The sequence below is a fragment of the Geotrypetes seraphini genome, chromosome 15, assembly GCF_902459505.1.
Source record: "Geotrypetes seraphini chromosome 15, aGeoSer1.1, whole genome shotgun sequence".
Classification (NCBI taxonomy): domain Eukaryota; kingdom Metazoa; phylum Chordata; class Amphibia; order Gymnophiona; family Dermophiidae; genus Geotrypetes; species Geotrypetes seraphini.
In genome coordinates this window covers 52,521,037-52,541,690 of record NC_047098.1, presented here as the reverse complement: position 1 = coordinate 52,541,690, position 20,654 = coordinate 52,521,037, and the positions used below count along the sequence as shown (strand labels likewise).

The 20,654-nt window shown below is 47.0% G+C and overlaps 1 protein-coding gene across 6 annotated transcripts in view; it reads left to right on the top strand.

Annotated features, from left to right (window-relative positions):
* Positions 1 to 20,654, top strand: part of MSI2 (musashi RNA binding protein 2) — a 756,883-nt gene that overhangs the window by 83,149 nt on the left and 653,080 nt on the right. The window lies entirely within an intron of this gene.

The window sequence follows — 20,654 nt, the reverse complement described above, 5'->3', positions numbered from 1 at the left end:
CTTGTGGTGCAGGTAGTCGGAGAGCCACGTCAACCTGCCTGTTTGTCAGCACTCTTCTCTGATCTTACCTAAGCAGGTGAACATACAGTACAGTTTATAATTTTTTCTGAGGGCAAGCAGGACATTGTTTCTCACACATGGATGATGTCATCTGATAGAACCCGAGTGTGGGTGCTGCCTAGCGTTCTGCATCTTCAGGAAGCTTTTGGCAGCATTGCACTGTGCATGCATGAGCACCTTTCAGCCCGACGTGAGCACAGGACCTGCAGCCTTTGTTTTTCTGTGGAGCAGAAATTCAAATCGATTCACTGATTCACTTTCGGTGAATCAATTTGAATCGATTTGTATTTGAAGAAAATCGGACTTATCGATTCGTCAGCCCCCTTGTTAGAGACCCGAATGGGTCTCTGCATGCAGATCGGCAGCAGCAAGGCTCTCTCCTTCCCGTCCAGAAGTGTTTCTCCTCTCCTCCCTGTCCAGGCAAAAGCGGCGGTAGCGAATGCAATTCACTACCCTGCCGCTACTCCAGGCATCTTCTTTCCATTCGGCTGCCCAAGCGGAAACAGGAAGTTTTCACTGAGGGTGGGCCGCAGTGGAGAGAAGACGCAAGGAGTGGTGGCAGGAGTGGATCGCTAAATAACTACTGCCACCGGTAACATGTTGTAACGTCAAAATAAAGGTAGATGGAGGAAGAGGGGAGATGGACTTGTGGGAGTTGGTCGACTGGAGGAGAGATGGGGAGAAGATGGATGGGAGAAATGAACTTGGTGGAGGGGGGAAGATGGATGGTGGAGGGGGGGAGATGGACTTGAGGGAGATCATGGAGGGAAGATGGACTTGGGGGAGAGGGAGAGATGGACTTGGGGACTGGAGAGGGAGATATGGGGAAAAGATGGATGGGAGAAATGAACTTGGTGGAGTGGGGAAGATGGATGGTGGAGGAGGGAGATGGACTTGGGGGAGATCATAGAGAGGGGAGATGGGGGAGAGGGATAGAAGAAATAATGGATCTAAAAACAGGAGAGGAAGAGAGATGGTGGACAATGGGATTTAGGGAGGGAAGGAACAGAAAGGGAGAGAAGTTGGACACAAGGAATGGTGTGTGGGGCGATAGAGATACTGGATAGGAGGGTAGTTAGAAAGAGAAAGGGAGAGCTGGTGGGGAAGGAGGGAGAATGCTGGATGAAAGGGTAGTTGAGAAAAGGAGAGATGGTGGATCTGGGTATGGTGGAGTCCATCGCTGCAGCTACGGGAATAGAGGTGGAAAAAAGGAAAGATGCCAGACCTCCAGGGGAGGGAAGGGAAATGGAAGGGGAGGACAGAAATGGAAGATGGATGGTTACCACGATGAAAGAAGAAAACAACAAATGGTCAAGAGACCCTAGCAAGCAAGTTATCAGAAGATGTTTGTTACAGAGCCTGGGACCAACATGATTTGAATAATGACCAGACAACAAAAGGTAGAAAAAATAATTTTATTTTCTGTTTTGTGATTACAGTATGTCAAATTTGAAATGTGTATCCTGCCAGAGCTGAGCTAGGATTTAAAAGAGAGAGGAAAAGTCTTTTTGTTTGTTTAGTTTATTTACACCACAGCACCAGTGTGGGTAGGAGAGGACAAAGGAGATGAAGAGGCTATAAATTAACTCACCAGGATGTTTGGAAAAAAACACCCAATTGTGCAGGAAAATCGAATCGAAAAATCAATTCAATAGGCTGAATCGAATCAAAATATTTTTTCCTGAATCGGGCAGCACTAGAGCAGAGAGATCGCATTGAGTGAGCCCTTTTCAGCACTATCTTTAATTTTCTTTTTTCGAAGTGCGTTCCCTTATAGCCCTTACGGTATGGGGGTTTTCTTCATTATTTTCCTTTTCTCAGTATTTCCTTATCTCTTTGATTCATTAATTTTTTAGGGAGGGGGCAAGTTTGTTTCCTTATTTATTTCACTCGCTTAAGCTTGAGCACTGGCTAGGGTAGCTTTTTCTCTTCGTGAAGAAATTTTTCATAAAATTTGATTTTGCATTGACTATTTTTCCCTCTGTGTCACTGAAAACTCCCAGTGGTTTTACACAGTTCTGTAGTTGCCACAGAGTCATTTCTGGGACCTACCCCCATAACTGGTGTCTCTCATGTACATCATAAGAACATAAGAATAGCCATACTAGGTCAGGCCAATGATCCATCAAGCCCAATAGCCCGTTCTCACGATGGCCAATCCAGGTCAAAACACACGGAGTAGCAACATTCCATGTTACCAATCCAGGGCAAGCAGTGGCTTCCCCCATGTCTTTCTCAATAACAGATTATGGATTTTTCCTCCAGGAAATTGTCCAAAACGTTTTTAAAACCAGCTACGCTATCAGCTCTTACCACAACCTCTGGCAATGCGTTCCAGAGCTTAACTATTCTCAGAAAAAAAAAATTCCTCCTTCCTGTGTGGGCAACTCTTCTCTCTCATTTTAGTTAAGCAGAATGTGTGACCCTGGAGACAGTGTCTGTGTATGAGCTTTCCCTGTGACTTCCAGCTTGGATCTGCTTGTATGTTTAACTCAGTGGTCTCAAACTCGTAGCCGGGGGCCACATGTGGCCCGCCAGGTACTATTTTGAGGCCCTCAGTATGTTTATCATAATCACAAAAGTAAAATAAAACAGTTTCTTGATCATATGTCTCTTTAGCTATAAATTACAATATTATTATTAAGACTTAGCCAAAAGGAAAGATTTATAAACTATAACGAGTTTTACCTCATGCAAAATTGTCATCAACTATAATAATCCTCTAAGTGCGCATGCGCACTTAGGAGGCTGTGCTACCTGACATGTGCTGTGTCCCTCCGTGGCTGGATTCTGTTTACAGCCGCAGCCGCTTGAGGTGCGCGCACAGCGGCTTGACGAGTGTGCGCCGGATGGTGGCGTGTGCAGGAGTTTGAGTGGTGGTGGCAGTTTCACTGAGAGCTGACAGGAGGTTGTCATTTCACTCCAATAGCTGGTAAAAATTCTCAAAGGAGAGGGAAAGGGGGCTGCTTTTGGGGGAGGGGTGTGCTGGGGGGCAGACAGCTTTGCTCGGGGGGGGGGGAAGACAGAAGGGGGCCACGGAGAGACAGTCAGGGAGGAACTGGAGGGGGAGAGGGAAAGGGGGCTGCTTTGGGGGGAGGAGTGTGCTGGGGGCAGACAGCTTTGCTCGGGGGGGTAAGACAGCAGGGGGCCACGGAGAGACAGTCGGGGATGGCACAACAGAAAAATATAGGCAGGCATGGGGCCAGAGGGAGAGAGAGAGAGACATACAGAAAAAAAGACAGGGAGCCAGGGAGAGACACAGACAGAAAGAATGACAGACAGACAGTGTCCAAGGAGAGAAAGAAAGAAAAAAACCCCAGACAGACATCTACTCTAGCACCCGTTAATGTAACGGGCTTAAACACTAGTTTTTTAAATAAGACATTATTTTTTCTGAGGCCCTCCAAGTACCTACAAATCCAAAATGTGGCGCTGCAAAGGGTTTGAGTTTGAGACCACTGGTTTAACTTGTGGTACTGCACAGTAAAAGTGAATTGTGAAGCTCACACTGTGTTTTCCCTGCAGTGCCTCCTCCCAGAATTTTTTAAGGCCACTGCCCTCCTTCCTCCTCCGAGCCAGTAAGGAAGCTGCTCAGCAGTGAGAAGCAGCGCCAAATCGCGCTGCTGCTTGTGCCGCTGAGATGAACAAAGTGGATTTGCGCAGCCAGTTAGCGGTGGGGCAGGAGTTCAGAAAGCTTGCTCCTGCCCTCCCACCAGAGATCGGTAGAGAACCTGCTGCACCTCCACCAGGGATCGGCACAGGTATGCAGATAGAGAAGAGAGGGGGTGGGGGGAAAGAGGGCAGAGGCTGGGAGGGAGAATGCAGAGTCTGACAGGGGAGGGAAAGAAGGAAGGGTTCTTGGTGCAGAGCCTGATAGGGGAAGGAAGGAAGGAAGGGTGATGGGTGCAGAGCCTGACAGGGGAAGGAAGGGTGCTGGGTGCAGAGCCTGACAGGGGAGGGAAGGGGGTTGGGTGCAGAGCTTGGCAGGGAGGGTACTGGGTGCAGAGCCTGACAGAGCAGGACACTTGAATATTAAGCCGCCCGACTTATATTTGAGTCAACCATTTTTCCTCTTTTTGGGAGAAAGGGGGGGTGTCTCGACTTATATTCGGATCGACTTATATTCGAGTATATACATCACTTGTTTAACAGTTAATATTTTACATACCTAGTTAGCACACTAAATGTTATTCAGATTGCTCCTAACCCCTCCACCACCTTTCCTGCTTTCATTCTCCCCTGCTGTGTGACCAGGAGGAAAGGGAGTCCCTGCTTTATTGGGCTACTGATATGTGACCATGGCTAGATTCACTAAGCCCACCAATCAACTTCTGACCACTTAGCGGCCCCTTTCCATCCCGATTTCCCTCCGACCCGATTCACTAACCTCTGTCCCGATCATCCTCTGATCCGCGCATGCAAATGAGGGGGAACGGCATTCAAATGTAGGCAGGTAGTGATTTACGAAAAAAAAAAGAGGGACACCAACTGGGCTGACCGATCCAAAAATAAGCGACTGCTGGGGACCAGTCGCTTAGGTCCAACTGCCCTGCCTTCTGCTGCCCTGCTCTTTGCCCCGAATCTCTTTTGCCGCCACGACTCTCCTGCCTATCCCCGCAGTGCAAGCCGGTGGCGCAGTGGATGGAGCTACAGCCTCAGCACCCTGGGGTTGTGGGTTCAAACCCTGCACTGCTCCTTGTGACCCTGGGCAAGTTGCTCAGTCCTCCATAGCCCTAGGTACGCTAGATAGATTGTGAGCCCACTGGGACAGATAGGGAAAATATTTGAGTACCTGATTGTAAAACTGATAACCTAGATAACCTTGATAGGTGGTATATAAAACCTAATAATAATAAACTTGAAACCACGAGCTTGCGAGGAAAAACAAAAAAAGAAGTTTCCTGCTCTGCTGGGCACGGAGGGCCATCTACAGATGGTCTGGGCATGCATTGGGATTGCTATAGAGCGATCCGGGCGCTCGGTTGGGGGCGTGATTATTGTTGCCCTCATTTGCATGAGGATGATTCGTGAATCAGCCCCCTGGTCACGGATCAGATTGGATCCCTCATGGATCGGATCCAATCTGTGTCTTAGTGAATCTAGCCCCATATCCTGGAAAAGGCAACTAGAGTAGCAAATTCAAAATGTTGAGAATGGCTGTTTTGTTTTGTCGTGGGTCCAAAAACAGTCTGCAAAAGTTATATGTTTGAACTTCTGTAACTTTTTCATTCTTTTTTTCATATAAAAGGAAGAGGTTTGGACTGATCTAACAGAATTCATTAATTTTCTTTTCTAAATTTCTGTTAACTTGGTCACCTTTTCCTAGCAATAAGTCACATATCATATCATATGACTCATATGTGACGAGGACCGACCCAACCATCAGGTAAAACCAGACAGCTGGGGGTGGTGTCAAAAAAAGCAAGTGGAATGAAAGCAAACCTGGTCTTGACAACCCACACACACATTGAAAAAAAACAAAAACAAACAAACCCAAACTAGGACATACTTAATGTGACCATTTATTTTTTTCCTCAAAATGGGACATCTACTGATTTTTAGGTAATAACATTGTAGATATCTGTCTTTCTTTTTTTTCTCACCCTACCCCCCCTTTCTTTCTCCCTGCCCCACCGCCACCGCAGATTTCTCCAAGTCGTTGATTTCTTCCTCCTTCCCCGACACCGACGCCGCAACAGACCAGGTGCGTGCAGCCACTTTACAAGCAGAGGGCCCAGAAGCCTCCTCCCCCCCTCCTGACGTCAATTCTGACATCGGAGAAGAAGTTCTGAGCCAGCCAGGCAGTGATTGGCTGGCCTGAAACTTCCTCTCCAACGTCAGAATTGGCATGAGAAGGGGGGGGGGGGCGCAAAGGCTTGTGGACCTGTTGCTTGTAAAGTCGCATCCCGTTGTCCCCAAGCACAGCACTTTTTTTTTGAAATTGTTACAGTGGGTTGCTCTCTTTCTGAAAATGGGACATTTTGGCGTCCGAAGCTGTGCTTGGGGACAGCGGGATAGGCTACCTAAATACGGGATGGTCCTGTTCAAAACGTGATGTATGGTCACGTTAGACATGCTGTACTTTTACCATTAGGGAGGGTGGAAAATTCAAGTAACTTGTTTACCCAATTATTCTCTGATGGTGCTATTGGGGTGATCATGATTATTTGGAAAAGGGCTGGGGAGAGGAGCACAAGGTTGAAGGTTTTCCTAGGGTGCTAGATATGCTTGGTGTGTTTTTAAAAAAAAGATTTTTATCTTCTGCTTCACCCTCACTCTTCTAGGAAAATGTCTAGTCGGATTATTCCTCAACCACTTGTATCGCAACCACCGCCGAGCAAAACCGTCCAGATTTTATTGCTATGTATTTCTCTTACCTGAAATTAAATAGTTCTGGGTCTGATTAACACTGATTTCTTTTTCTAATAATGTATAGAATGAGTTGGTTCCCTGCACCTTCCCTAGGACAACAGCAAGCAGATTCAGATAACCCAGCTCAGCCTCCAGATACTTGTGAGCTCAGTGGCTCCTAGATTGCGTTAGCACATGGAAAAAGTGCTAAATATAGAACGTGCCTTTTAAAATAATAACTCGAGTCCAGGATTGTTTGTGAATTTCCAACTGAGCAGTAAACAGAGCAGTACAATAGTACAGGGAAAATGTAGAGGAGGGAATGGAAGCAATCATTGTTTTAGTCATGGAGGTAATTATCGGAAGGTCTCTCTCTTTTGATTTGTTTGTGTCTCATCTGAAAACTGACACTGACCTTTTCTGTTACAGCTTTTTGGTTGATTACTAGTAGAAACTGTGATGTCATCATGGTTGAGTACTGATGCACACACAACACTCAACCATGATCAGAGAATGACACGGGGAGAAATGTTTCCCTGTCCCCGTAAGTTTTTTTTTCCCTGCCCCATTCCTGCAAGCTTCCATCCTCATCTGCACAAACCTCAAACACTTTTAAATCATAAGTGTTCAAGGCTTGTGTGGTTATGGCACAGAGCTTACAGGAATGAGACAGGGACAGTGACAAAACTCACGGGGAGTTCCTGCGGGGACCGGGACAAATTTGACTCTGTGTCATTCTCTAACTATGATGATTACACAACTCCGTGAGAACTGGCGCAGGCATTGAGGAAGTAGCATGGGGCCGACTGGATGCTGAAAAGATTGCTCCTGCCCTGCACCGCTGACTGCGACGAGGCAGGAGGTAGCCGGCAGCTGTCCGTCCAGGAGGGAGCTGCAGGTATGGGGGACTCCACAGTTGATCTTCCAATGGGGCAGCTTATCTACAATGTCATAGATAGGCCGCCTCATATAAGGAAGCTGCACCCACTGCAGGGGATTGTAAAACCCATATATAGGCCGCGGCCTATACATGGGGAAATATGGTAAATGAAGCCAGCGTCCCAGCCTGAGCCTGTAGGTTCATTGTCTGGTCCACCCTATGTTTATTTTATTGGGCGTGCACAGGGCTTTAAATAACCCCGTCATGAACTTGTATCCTTGGGCGGAGGAGTGACCAGCCAGCATTATAATTTAAAAATCCTTCTGATGATATGTTTTGCTTTTGGTAAAGTTACGTAACTGGTTCTGGAAGTGTAAATTAACTTCTGATTGTCTGTAAGGTATGGGTCAAAAGAGACGTAGATTTGAGGGGGGGGGGGAGAAGGGTTCTGAATGGAAGCTGAGGGGGGTGCAAGAGAATCTTACTGCTTTTGTTGTGCTATTGAATTTACTGCAGATATAAAATGTTGACGGCCGCTGCAGCTTTAACGCTGACTCTACTGCTGGATTCACAGGAGTCCGTACTGAGTAGTAGAGTCCCATTTCTTACAAATTGCCGAAGGATATCTCCTTTAAGAACCTGAAACTCCTCCTCTTCTGTGGTAGAGCACAGCGCCCTCTATTCTTTCTGCAAGTGAACTCAGAAGGTGTGTTTTGTTCAGCTCTTGTTTTTTGTTTGTTCTTTTTGGGCATTTTTTCTGTCTGATTCTTTGTGGCTTCTGTGCTCAGAGATGCCCGGAGGTCCCCAACTCGGGCATACTCCACCGGGGAAAGGATGCCATCCCGCGTGGGAAGACTGCTGCTCCCAGGCCAATCTCACAGTACCTGTGGAGCCCAGCCAGCTTTGGGCCCCTCCAGGAGCTCAGAATCTGGCACCCTGGGAGTGGCTCATCTGCTGATTTGATCAAAGGCTTCAGCTCAGGCTAAGTGCTCCCTGAGTATGAGCCCTTGGTTTATCAGGAAGCCAGCTGCATAATTTCTCCCCCTCACCGCTGTGTGAGGAATCCCAGGGGTAGTAGTCGGTGGTCGGGGTGTTGCCGGCATTCGGAAGATTTTCTTCGATGATTGAGATCTGAGCAATTTCGGAGGCAGAAATCCTTTCCTTGCAGTCAGGCAGATTTAGTGAAACAGGTACCAGAAGTCACAGTGAGTACTCCCATTATTCCCTATGGGGAACATTATGGGGGGGAGGTCTGGAGTTTTGAGTTTTAGTGCTTTCTGGGATTAGTACTCGGGTCCCCCTCCCTCTAAATCTAAAATCGCTCTTTTATTTTTGCATTTGGCTCCAACAACCCGGTTTTGGTACAAATTTTTTGATGGCAGCCATCTTGAATTTTTGGTAATCTGATTTAAAACCGCTCATTTTTGCAAGAGACTGCCTCTGGTGGATGCCTCAGGCCTTTCTAATCCCAGATCTTGCATCAATTGTGCAGAGTTGCCGGTTGAGGAGCAGCCGTATTCCATGTGCCGCGGGACGTAGGAGGGGAAGGGACAGGAGCTTCGGGCTCAGCCCCCATTCAGTCCTCCAAGGCCTTGGAATCCCCAAAATCCCTAGAAAAACAGTCTAAGGGGAAGAGATCCTGCTCTAATGAACTGAGCAGCGATGGGATGAAACGCAAGTGCATGGTGGCAGAAGATGCATCTCCTTAGGAGCCCCAGGACCCTGATGAAAGGCTTCTTAGATTTTGCCAGTCTTTTATGGAAAGCCTTTTTAATAGGACCGGGAAGCGCTGCCTATGGGCACACCTACTCTGCCTAAGGGGGATCCTTCTCCCAAGCAGGTGTCCTCGCCTCATACTACACCGGCACCCAGTGTCAGTGACCTTTCAGAGCAGGATTGGAATGACTGGAAGTCCCTTTCCATGCTTTGTTTTTGCAGGGCTTTTTGGTGACAATGGATGATGTGGGACCTCTTTCAGGGTTCAGTATCCGGGGGACAGGTGTGGATCGGATCACAGAGATGATCCCTCCGCATGTCACTTTTCAGCTCAGCTTCAGTCTCCCATGTCATTTCTGACACCCTGTCTACACTAAAGCTCGATGTCAATCAGCCTTCCACCACTCAGTGCTCCATGTACAACACTAATGCATAGACAAACTTTTTCCTGCTCACCTGGATCTTACCTCTTTGGTCACTGACCAGTGGAAGGCTCCTGAAGGCTAGCTTAAGGTGGCCAAAGCTATGTCTCAGCACTATCCTATGGCTCCAGCCTTCTAGCAGCTGTTTGTCCAACCAATGGTGGATTCAGCAATGGCGCAAGTGACCAAGTACACCTCCCTTCCTAGCAAAGGTGGAATGATTCTGCAGGATGCACAGGACCGTAGAGTGGATGTAGTCCTGAAAAGATGGTTTGAAGTGCTGGCTTTGGGTATCAAAGCTGCAGCAGCTGCTCCTTCGTAGCACGAGCCTGCCATACTAGGCTGCAGACTAGTCCTTCAGCGCTTGGGTACTCCTGTCCCCACATGTTTGAGGGCATGAATTATGTGACCAATGCTCTTTTATGACATCATTAGAGTCCTGGGTAAGGTTTCAGTTTACTCCATTTCGGCCTACCAGATGCTCTGGATCAGACAGTGGGTGGGCGATTCAGCCTCCAAGGCCACTCTCAGCAAATTACCCCTCAAGGGGAAGATGCTGTTTGGCAAAGGGCTCAATTACCTCATGGCCAGTGTGGCGGATTACCGCCCCAAATCACTCATGGATAGCAGGAGCTGTCAATCTGCTGGGCGCAACAGGCGATTTTTGTGCTTCTAGGAGATCTTTCCAATTCTCCTCCAGCTTCTATTCTCAGAGGCCCTTTCAGGGGTCCAGATAGAGATTTGGCAGTTATCCGTGCCACCAACTTGCAGGTTTCTGCGGTGGCTCAGCCACCAAGAAACAGCAGTGATGCCAGGAAGATGGCCAATCCTGCTCTTATTGGAGGGCAGCTGTCGGCATTCAGAGACAAATGGGAACAGATCTCATCCAACAGCTGGGTGCTGGACATTATCAGGGAGGGGCACTGGATTGAGTTTTATCAGTCCCCTCCAGATCTGTTCCTCAGTTCCCCAGGTGGATGGCCAGAGAAGGAGGTCAGAGTCTGAGCGATAGCATACTGACTCTTGGACATTCATGCCATAGAACTACCAGTAGTTCCCAAAGAAGAATTGGGCTCAGGCAGATATTCTTTATACTTCATAGAGCTCAAGAAAGGCACAGAAAATTAGAGGCCCCTCTGGACTTGAAGTCTGTAAATGAGGCCCTGAAGGTCCCCCGCTTTCACATGGAAATGGTCTGCTCCATCATAGTGGCTGTGGCCCCAGGAGAGGTCCTTGCCTCTTTGGATTTGACAGAAATATCTGAGATTTCACATACTTCAGCGTCACTACCAGTTTATGGTGCTCCCCATTGGTTTGGCCACGGATGGTGATGGTGGTTGTAGTGGCTCACCTTTGCTGGTGGGAGTCCAGGTGCATTCTTACCTGTATGATTAGCTGATCAGGGCCCCCTCTCTGGAGGACTGTGAATGTTCAGTCCAGCAAGTGGTGAGCCTCTTACAGAACCTGAGCTGGATAGTCAGCTTTCGAAAGAGTCATCTTCAGCTGACTCAGTGCTTGGAGTATTTGGGAGTCTGCTTCGACACAATGCAGGGCCGTGTCTTTCTTCCTGAGCCACGCAAACAGAAGCTCAGGATGCAGATCCTCGTGATCTTGGCCCTTCCAAGTCCCACGGCCTGGCAGTATCTGCAGGTGCTGGGCTTGATGGCAACCTCCTTTGGAGGTGGTGCGCTGGGCAAGAGCTCATATGTACCCTCTCCGGCACTCCCTTCTGTTCAAATGGTCTCCGCAACATCACTCCCTTCAGATGCTGTTCTCCTGGATGGCAGTGGTGTGAAGCACAGCTTATGTTGGTGGCTCCAAGGGTAGAACTTGATGAGAGGCATGCCTCTCCGAATCGACTCGTGGGTGACCCTGACCGATGCCAGCTTCAGCGGCTGGGGGGGGGCCTCTGCTGCGGTTGCCCCCTCCAGGGCAAGTGTTCCTTATTGGAGTGCAGGTGGTACATCATTTGCCTGGAACCAAGAGCCATTCGGTTGGCCTTGTTGCAGTTGCAGTCTTTCCTGACAGGAAAAGCAGTCAGGGTGTTTTTGGACAATGCCACCGTGGTGTCTTAAATAGACAGGGTGGTACCAGGAGCGCTGCCCTTCGCTTGGAAGCGTGGATGTTATTCCAGTGGGTGAAACTTCACTTGCAAGCTCTCTCTGCGCCCCACATGGCAGGGATAGAGAATGGTTCAACCAGTTTAGCAACGATTGTTAGATGCCCGGTGACTTTAGTACACAGGTGTTAAACTCAAGGCTCGCGGGGCAAATCCGGTCCACCTGGCCATTTTATGGTGTCATCTTGTGGCTGGCTCCCTCCTCACAGCCGTAGTGTGCACTGAGCCATGTGCGTCCCTCACCTCATTCAGAAGCATTCCCTCTGATGTTGCAACATCGGAGAGAAGGCTTCCAGTTCAGGTGCAGGACGCACGAGGAGCCACTGCACGCGGCTCCTTGCACACTACAGCTGTGAGGAGGAGGGAGCCAACCACAAGATGACAGTGGGGGGCATTGGACCGCGGGCCCGCATAAAACGGCCAGGTTGGAGCCGGCCAGAAGGTTAGACACCCGCTGGAGGGAGGCGTAGCATGGAGGAAGGGGGACAACAAAGGTAGGGGGAATGGTTTTATTTTCAAGTTAGTGTTGAATTGAGTTTTGAGCATTTTAATCTGCTGTCTATCTTTTGCACTGCTCAGGAAGAAATACATTTGTTTCTTTTTCTCTGGGGGTTGTACTGCATGCAGAATCTTGAATCTTAGGGTGTTTTTAAAAATATATTAGTACTTTTAGTTTTTGGTCCCGTATTTCCATAGGGGTTATCTGTGTTCTAGTAGGAATGAATGTTGAGAAGCATACAGTGTGTTTTGTGTAGTTTAATTTTGTGGCTAACCATTATCATTATGTGTTAATAAGATTATATTGTGTGTGTGTGTATATATGAAAAATGAATGGAAAAAATTGTGCTATAATTAGTTTTATAGGGCGGAGTCTGGGGAGGAGATTGGGCGGAGTCTGGCCTGCAACTTAGCCTGTGTTTTGGATTTTGGCCCCTTAATGTGATTGAGTTTGACACCCCTGCTTTAGTACATCTGGGCCTTAGAAAGTTAGCTGCATCTCACTCAGCAGTTGCTGGAGTTGGACCTAAGTTGCTGGCTTTGATTATCCAAGCTGCTTGCTAAATGCAATAAAATGATTTGAAACCCGCAGTGGGCAGTCTGGTATGTTTTGCACTACTGACTTAAGCCATCTTACTCCTGGGATTCTCCTGCCTTATCTGGGCTCCCTGGTTCTGGTGTGTGCTAGAAGGCTAACAGTGGTACAGTTTAAATTGTTCCTTTTCATAAAAGTCCCTACAGGATAAGGAATTTTTAAAAAAGACACAAATGAACACAAATGATTGGACCCACAGAGAGGCAATATATCAAGTTCAATCTCCTTTCCCTAACACAAACACACACGAACAGTGAAGGCTAAAGCTATGAGCCCTCAATAACTTTCCCAGTTTTCTCTCAGGACAAACACAACAGCAGGGTGTCTGATACAAGTTGCGATTCAGGTCTTTAGCTGAGTTCTGTCTTGGTATCTGGACAAGGTTTTTTGTTTTTTTGTTTTGTGGTGGTGGTGGTGGGATTATTTTTGCATGGCATTTTCTGTTTGGTGCAAGTTGAGCATTAATTTATTTAAAAATTTATATACCGCATAGAACGGTTAACATGGTTGCATATATAATATGCTGATCTCCCTTTAGTTGCATAGATGTGGACAAACATTGGACAAACATCTTATCAATTAAACATTCAGCAATAAAACTGTAAAAAGTAAAAAAAAAAAACAAATTTTCATTAGCATTGTATCTTACAGGAAGAACAGAAATAGCAACTTTTGGGACATTTGTATTGAGCACCCTTTTGGAGGACCAGGTAAATCAGGGGTTCTCCACTCATAGCTCCAAGGCTAAAGCTAGACATGATGGGGTCCAGGGCAGACACTAGGGAGGTGGCCCCAAAGCTTGCTTGCAGGCTGTCCCTCTTAACTTCAGGCAGATTTGGGGCCCCCTGAAACATGGGGGCCAAGGGCAGTTGTCCTGTTTGACCACCCCTAACGCTGGCCCTGCATAGCTCCCCCCTCCCCTAACAGACCCCCATGGATGTGTTAAGTAAGACCCTGGAGCGTCAAATGAGCTGATATAAAGTTGAAGGAAATGGGGCATGGAGCCTGCTGAGATCCATGTTCAGGATGTTGTTTGAGGTTGTTTTCAGCATCATAAATGAATCATTAAAATCTCTTGCATGGTTAGACTCCTAACGAATGTTAACTTGCATCTCCCATAGTCACTTAGCAGGGCTTCTGTCTCTCCCCTTTCTTTTTCTGATGGACACTTTTATTTACTGGTGTGGTTTTCTCCCATATAATTTAGTTGCACCACAAAGGGAGGTTGTGTGGGATTTGCAGTTGAAAGCCACTGCTTCCTGCTCTCATTCACGGAGGGGGCTCTCTCACACGACCTCCCATTTCAGAAACCATAAAGCCTTTCTATCAGATGCTCGTTATTCTGCATATTGGTTTTTTTAAATTTTCCAAGAAAAATATTGAATTAAAAATGAGAAGCGCATACGAAGACATGCACACATCCTGTTTCCAGCTGCATTTTTCTTCCTGTGAGTGTTTAGTGGGAGGTTAATCTGTTGGCAGATTCATGAAGTATTTAGTACAAACAAGGTGAAAGAATGACTTTACCCTTAGTGAGTGACTCTTGGTTCTTGGGGTCTAGATTCTTAGGCCCATATTCACTAAAGATAGCGATTCAATCGCTGTTGGCCGATTCCTAGTTGATTGAAAAAAGCGATTGATTCACTATCTTTTTTGCTTGCAAATGATTTGCAAACTCCAGACTCAGTCGCTCAGTGAGTGATTGAATCAGGGCAGAGCCCTGACAGTAGTGACAGGAGAAACAGCCTCCTGTCACTGCTGTCAGGGCTTCTCCCGGGTTTTTTTCTCCTTCCTGCCATCGGCCCCTCTTCTTCTTCCCCCCCCCAAAAAAAACAAACAAACAAACAAACAGCAGGAGGGATGTCCACTCCCTCCTACCACCGGACAAAAGCCCAGCTGTCAACACCCCCTCCCCGTACCTTAAGTTGGGAGCAGGAGGGGTGCTCAGTCCCTCCTGCTCCTCCGTCTGCCTGGACCTTAGGCCCTGCCCCGGTGCATCATTTGGCTCCCTTGGGAGGGGCCTGAGGCACCTGAGCCAATAAGGGACTTCCTTAGGGAATAGCCTAAGGAAGTCCCTGATTGGCCAAACCAATGGGGTTGGGGAGGTTCAGGGGTATGTTGGGTTTGGAGGGAAGTGGGGCTGGAGACATCTGGTGGCAGGAGGGAGTGGGCATCCCTCCTGCCTCTATTCTGGTTCCAGGGTGGGTTGTTAGATGGGTGGTCATTGGGTGGGCTGTCATTGGCAGGGGAGGGATGTGGCACGGCATTTTTTTTTTTTTAGTGGGGTATATATTGTATGTGTGTAACACATGCACAACATCTGTACCATTAAAAAGAAAAAAAACCCAACAAGTAAGTAGCAGAAGGCTGCTTTGGGACTTCTTCCCCTGTTGGCTCAGCTGTTTGGGCTTCCCCAAACTGGCTCTGCGCATGTGTCAAAGTCACTCTCAGAGTGACTGGTGGGATGCAATTACGGCAAGCCTACATGCAAATGATTTGCATGGAAACTTGATGGTACATCGATCGCTGTTCCACAATCGGCCAAAAAACTGGCCAACAGTGACCGTATTCCCTGAGATTTTTATTTGCAACCTGGGGATTTTTCTATTCCTTTTCCTAATCCCTTTTCCCCACAACATACCTAGAGGCCGATGTTCAGAGCCAGGCTAAAAGTCCATAATGTAACAGCAGCATAAAAAAAATAGCAAAGTGATGCTCAAAAAAAAAAAAAATCATATGCAAATGATATATGTGGTTAATTTGTGCTAACAAACAAATAAGGGGAGAACTGTGCCTGACACATGTGCACAAAGGTTTTATGGTCAGTGTGGCTCAGTTAAAACTGGAAGTGTAAGCACATTGGTGCTGTTCTTTTATGCTTTTAAATAGAAGTCTTTTAAAATTGCTTGAACTTAAGTATGCACCTTTCAAACATTAAAATCCAAAAAACAAAACCCAACAAAAAACAGGCAGCGATGTGTGCTTTTACTTTTGGATTTGCTCAGACTCCTGCATGGTTGTTTCTCACTTTTGGCGCCTAAAACTTTCACGGGTTTCCCTCCGCTTGCAAAAGACGACAAAACCTGCAAGTTCAATGTGGAAAAATTGGCAAGAAATCTTCTGAAAACCTTCAGTGCCTGACCCTGCAAAATCTTTTGCCATTATAGGCCATCATTTTCTTTGTTGCATTGCAATGCCTATGTCCGAGCATTGCAAAGGAATGCTTACTGACCTCATCAACATCATTTAAATACATTTGTGGCCTTCTTTAATGCATATATTGTTCATGCTAGAGCCTTTTGAGCATTTGGGGCTCCATTTCTACATATGCTCCTCAAAGCGGTAGGCGCCTACCAAGTTAAGTGCCTAACATCCTATCAAGTGCAATAGACGTCAATTACGAGGTGCTAATTGTCAGCTATTTTAGTCGATTAAGTGTATTAACAATTAAGTTAGGTGCCTGTGTTGGCTAGGTGTCAATGTAGGTGCCTAACTTTGGACAGACTTTATAGAATTCCCCGGTTGGTACACAAATCCAACATTAATAACTTTTTATTTCTGAAGTGCGCTTTGATCATTGGTCTCCTAGTGTGGCCATTGCTGTGATGTTCCTTGACTGGGGGCTGTGCACCACGGTTCCTTCCAGAACCCTGCAATCATGGGTCCTAAGTCCAGCCACTAGGTGTCACCCTTAAGTAATATCCTTGAATTCCCTCCTCCTTACACTGGGGGGCTCTGCGAGTTGCTTCCACAGAGAGAGACAATTCAAAAACGGGGACAGTATAGCTCGACTCAAGCACTTGCCCTGGAGTCGACCTCTCTTTTTTTTTCTTTCTTTCTTTCAAAAATTTTTTCATATTCTGATAATGGAAGAATCATTGTTGATGGGAAGAGATAGACTGAATACAAATAAAAGCCTTTTCAGAAGAGCTTTATCTAAGTTCATAGTGCTTAAGATTGAAAGCCCCTAGTCGATTATTGAATTTTTATTAATGCTGTGCTTTCTTCCTGTGCCTCATTCAGGTTGGCTGTGACGCTGGATTGAGATACAAGGGTGCCCTAATTTCAAGCCCATTTACATGTTAGAAAGAGCTGAGTGATTGGTGTTTAAGCCAAACAAATAAGGGTCTTATTTGTAAAAAGACAAAGATGTTTGAAGCAGACCCTAATACATGCACCGCCTTTGTCTTGTCTCTCATTAGAGGCTGAGCTTGGACGGGCCTGGTAATTAGAAGAGGGAAGGCGCTGCTTTGGATTTGATGGATATAGATCTAATTGGTTTTGAAAATTCTGTTTGATGTGGATATGGAGGATGTTGGCAGAACACCTGTGGGGGACATCTGATTAGAGAAAGAAGAGGAGAAACATAGGGCTCTTGCTGTCCTTCCACACCTCCAACTCCTGGGATGGAAATAAAACTTCCAACCACAAATCTGAGTCAAGTTGAATGAAACCAATCACATTGATATCACTCTGATATGGCGAGGGTGGAGGGGGATAAGAACATAACATAAGAACATAAGCAGTGCCTCCGCTGGGTCAGACCACAGGTCCATCCTGCCCAGCAGTCCGCTCCCGCGGCGGCCCGAACAGGTCACGGCCTGTCTGAGACATCAGAAGGGGCCCCCTTGCCACCTTGGTTTCCCATTGAGTTTTATCTTCCCATTGAAGTCCTAACCCTCCGGTCTTGCACATGCACTACCTGGTTGGGTTTCTATACTTATTACCTGGTTAGCTTTCTATACCTGTGTTACATCCCAGCACCTCTCTCAGTATCCCACGATCCCTTTATCCCTCAGGAATCCGTCCAGTCCCTGTTTGAATCCTTGTACCGTACTCTGCCTGATCACTTCCTCCGGTAGCGCATTCCAAGTGTCCACGACCCTTTGGGTGAAAAAAAACTTCCTTGCATTTGTTCTGAACCTATCTCCCTTCAGTTTCTCCGAATGCCCCCTCGTGCCTGTTGACCCCTTCAGCCTGAAGAATCTGTCCCTATCCACCCTCTCTATGCCCCTCATGATCTCGAAGGTCTCTATCATATCTCCCCTGAGTCTCCTTTTCTCCAGAGAGAAGAGCCCCAGCCTGTCCAACCTCTCGGCGTATGGGCAGTGTTCCAGCCCTTTTACCAGTTTCGTTGCTCTCCTTTGGACTCTCTCAAGCACTGCCATGTCCTTCTTGAGGTACGGCGACCAATATTGAACGCAGTATTCCAGATGAACCTCAAACACCCGCAGTCAACGGGTATTTTTGCTGGGGTAATGAACATTATCATTGGTTCAAAATTCCCTCCCAGACTGTCATTTACTTTTCAAATTGTAACTTTGGGCTCCTTTTACTAAGGTGCGCTAGCATTTTTAGCGCACGCACGAAATTACTGCGCACTACACCGCGCGGGTCGCTTCTAGAATAACGCCAGCTCAATGCTGGCGTTAAGGTCTAGCGCGCACAGCAATTTAGCACACGCTATTCCGCGTGTTAAAGCCCTAACGTGGCTTGGTAAAAGGAGCCCTTTGTTTCAAATAAGCTTAGGTTTCGCTTTCACCCGACGGGAGCTCTTGCCGTTTCCTGATGTAAACGCCGTCAACAGTGAAAGCTTATGAATAATCAACAGTTGTATGCGCGGTAATGCAAACGCACAGAGACTGTGATGGCTGTGTGAATAGTGAAACCCCAGACGAAGCTTTAATAGCGAAGCGGCAAGAGCTCCCGTCAGCTTATTTGAAACAAAGTTAGCCATAGCCAGTTAAGTGTTGAATATTGGACTTAACTAACTATGCATTAGGTGGCTCTGCAAACCCAGAAATTCAGAACAGGGCCCAGCTTTGACTCTCTGGGAATAACACCAGTGACAGCGAAATGCTGAATGCCACTGGTTGAATATTGAACTTTGCAATTAGCAGCGATGCAGAAGTGCCTGTGTTCTTTGCGTCTGCTCTCTGTGTGGGTGGATAAGAATATTTCCTACGTATACTGTGCATTTGCACTTTACTCACTCCCCAGTATTCTTCCACACCCCTTTCCGGTATAAAATCTCCTTAGGAATTCCCCCTTTCTTCCACGGCTTAAAGTATTTAAGAAAATTGGGGAGGGCAAACATTTTTGTTTTGCCTCATTTCCTATGTTGTCTTCAGGATTTTTCATCTGTGTTTTGCAATTGTAAATTTTTGTTTGAGTCAGTGTCATTAACAGTGCACCCTATTTGCAGAGTATTAGAGACTGACCAAAACTAGGTTTTTCGTTTTTAGCTGCAGCTGAAATTTGCTGATCGGTTTCAATTGAAACTGGCCCGTCCTTACCACCTCCTCCTCCGCATCCGCCCCAGACAGCACCCACTTCCTATCCCTCGCATAATTTAAACCCTAGTGATCTAGTGGCCTTAAGCAGTGGCGTAGCAAGGGTAGGAGGCGACTGGGGTGGTATCACCCCTCTGCACTCTCTTCTCTGTCTTCCCTGCTCCTTCTGTGCCCCAAGCCACACTCGCACCCTCCCTTCCCCTCTTTAAATCTTAGCCAGCGCAAGCAGCTTCTTCGGCCTGCTGTTCGCGCTGGCATTGGCTTTCCATCTAATGTCACTTCCTGGCCCCACGACCAGGGCGTGATTTCACAGGGAATCAGGCTGGAGAAGTTGCTCGTGCTGATGGAGATTAAAAAAAGGTATGGGGGAAAGGGATTGCGAGAGCGTGGCATGGAGGGGCAGAGAGGTGCTGGCACCCCCACCGAAACACCCAGGGCAGCCTGCCCCCCTCCCTTACTATGCCACTGGTCCCCCAGTTGCTTCTACCCCTGCCATCTTTACCATCAAAATGGCTGCCGAGATCTTTAGTAGAGAATTATTGAGACTACCACTGAAGGTCAAGGCAGCTGTTTTGAGAGTGGAGCTGGACCAATTCACAGGATGGGCATTTTTCAGATGGCCTGTTCACCCAGGTACATAGTCACTTTACATAGGCAGAATCCTCCTTGAGGGGAGAAAAAAATCTTATAGATTCTTGATATACTGATTTTTAAATATTTTTCTGTGGCACAGCCAAAGTGGTTTACTTATTATATGCAGAGGTGTATCTAGTGGGGGAGGGTGCCACATGGGGGAGTAATTGCTTCCCCAATGGATTTTGAATAAAAACTACACCTATGTAGATTTTAGCAGACCAGCGGAAGTCAAGTTAAGGGAAAATTTGGAAGTCGCTGGTCCCTATTTTGCATAAGTTTGCTCCCCTAGCATAAATTTCTGGTTAAGTAACTTTCCCAGGGTCACAAGGAGCCACAGTGGAAATTGAAACCAGCTCTTCACTTACTTCACTAATCATTAGGCTACTCCTTGTGACTTTTTTCTGGTAGACCTTGTATTTGTCTAACTATTAAGGCAGGCCAGTAGTTGCCTAAGGTAGGAGCTTCTGGGGAGCAGCAAAGCAGCCCAAGAGCCATCAGGGCACACTTGTACCTCCAGGGAGTGAATGGTTCTGTGGAACATGACCTCGTTCTGTGAATGGGTCAGGTTAAAATAATACACTTCACAAGGCTGTTCTGGGAGACATGGTGTTAGAGTGATCAGAATTTTGTATTATTTTAATATTTAGGGGAAGGGCATAAGTGCAGGGATGAAAGTTTGCCTAGGGTGCCCAGTATGCTTGCACTGACCTGTATCTGCCTCTTCCTGATCCTTGGTTTGGCATATATGGCGGAGCCTCTGATTAGCTGCCTTTATTTGATTCTCTGTTCTAATGCTGACTTTCATGAGGTCTTGCGGGTGGGATTGCGGAGACCTCATTGCACTGGGATCCAAAGGCTCAGGAAGTTTATTGATGGGAGCCCTCACATCGGGCCATCTCCTACTGCTCTTCAGCTCCTAAAGAGTGCTGGGAGGGGAATCCTAGCCGTCAGCCAGCTGATTTCTTTAATGTCTGTGCTTGAACAGTTAATTAGGCTATTCTTTATGGACTCGCTGGTTGAGAATGCGTGTATCACATTAAAAAGATATAAATTCTGTTCAGATTCCCAAAGCCTCCTAGATGCC